This window comes from Mirounga angustirostris, unplaced genomic scaffold (genome assembly GCF_029215605.1).
Source record: "Mirounga angustirostris isolate CCGP_5_RB_7025 unplaced genomic scaffold, mMirAng1.0.hap1 SCAF_10, whole genome shotgun sequence".
Classification (NCBI taxonomy): domain Eukaryota; kingdom Metazoa; phylum Chordata; class Mammalia; order Carnivora; family Phocidae; genus Mirounga; species Mirounga angustirostris.
Window position 1 is genome coordinate 41,447,299 of NW_026991718.1, and position 1,740 is coordinate 41,449,038.

At 35.6% G+C, this 1,740-nt stretch overlaps 1 non-coding gene across 1 annotated transcript; it reads right to left on the reverse strand.

Moving 5' to 3' along the window:
- Positions 1 to 366: 366 nt before the first annotated feature.
- On the reverse strand, positions 367 to 439 carry TRNAR-CCU (transfer RNA arginine (anticodon CCU)). The gene has a single exon. It is a non-coding gene; the product is annotated as a tRNA-Arg (tRNA).
- Positions 440 to 1,740: the final 1,301 nt, after the last annotated feature.

Consider the following 1,740-nt stretch of genomic DNA (forward strand, 5'->3'; position numbering starts at 1 on the left):
TGTTCTTCCTCTACCTCTGTGAATGTCCTCATTCTTCCTCAAGTGAGTAACTTGACAAAGATTTTATGGACAGAGCTGGATGTACTATGATATCTATGGACCTTAACATATTGGGAAGCATTGAGTTGCAATCCAAACAGACCCATACTAAAAGTGAATTCATACTACTTTCAAATACTGGATGGAATTAGAGAAATAATTTACACTCTGCCACTCAGTAATCTCATCTGTTAACTAGGATAACATTTATCCATAAGATTGTTATAATTGTTAAGTATTTATTGAAGACCTACTTTGTTGTTTTTAAAAATATTTTTAAGTTTGTTTATTTATTTATTCATTTATTATTTTTTTTAGTAATCTCTCTACCCAACATGGGGCTCAAACTCACAACCCTGAGATCAGGAGTCACATGCTCTTCCAACTGAGCCAGCTAGGTACCCTGAGGACCTAGGCATGCCAGCTATGACAGCATGCTCCAGTCCTCATGTAGTTTACAGGCAAATAGGGAAAGAGACCATGTATAAGTAGGCAAACAGATACATATTTAAATTAAAAATTTAATAACACTGAGAATAAAATGTAAAGAGATGCTGTAGTAGATAAAAATGTAATAAGGCGTAGCATATTTTAATTTTGAGTATCTAGGAAGTGGAGTGGAATTTAGAGATCTAAAAATATAAGAAGTGGTCAACCATAGGCTCAAGATCAATTGCAAAGGCAATGACGCAGGAAAGAACTTGGCAACTCAGACACTCACAGTTATTGGGATATAAAACATTCAGCCCCGTGCCAAACATATAGTAATAATTTAATAAGAGTAACAACTTCTGGTTTTCCCTATAAATATCTCACTGAACAATTAATTTGCCATTAGGTCTTTGTTATTCTTGAAATTTGATTTTGGATCTTGGTCTCATTATAGTAGTTGTGTGATTTTGCCCAAAAATCTGAAATGGTTGAAATAACTGCTCTCTGAACTTCAGGGACAGAATGAACCTTGTCCAGGAAGAGGTAGACATTCAAGTCAGAATAAACCATGCCTACGGGACTATAGAAATCCAAGTTATCCAATCCTGACCCTCAGAACACAGTCAGTTATGAGTTGTGTGAAGTGATGGGAATTGTTTTGGATGTTTTATATTAATCCCTTCAAGGCTAATACATAATAAAGACACATTTTCATTTCATGATGTGACACTCAGAATCACGAATTCTGTGTAAGGGAGGAATGTGTTTATGTGTGTACTTAAGGGCTATAATGGCCACTAACACACAAAAGCCCGGGCTGATCAACAGTTGATAGTCCTCTTTGTTTCCTCAAGTATATCTTTTGCTTTAAAACTATCAGTTTAGTAGATTTCCTCTTTGTGTGTTGTGGGGATATATTCATTCCTTTCCATATTAGCCTGTTAACTGAATTGACATAATCTTTGTGGGGGTTAAGTGGAGTCATTCTCACAGTGGGTACTCACAGAGACTGTCACAAGTTATGGATAAACAACTGAAAATTTAGCTGTGATGTTTATACCTTGGATATGTTTAAAGCTGTGTGTATCTATGAAATTAAAAATCAGGAAATGTTAGAAATCATACTCATGTATTTTTTGGACCAACTCCTCTGGTCCTGAGTTTCTTCAGTTTTGGACCCTTAGTGACAAGGGCATCCATTAGGAAGCAGGATTGGAGAAAACTGGGCTGATATTTCCTTAATTTAGACACAGATTGATTTATAACAGA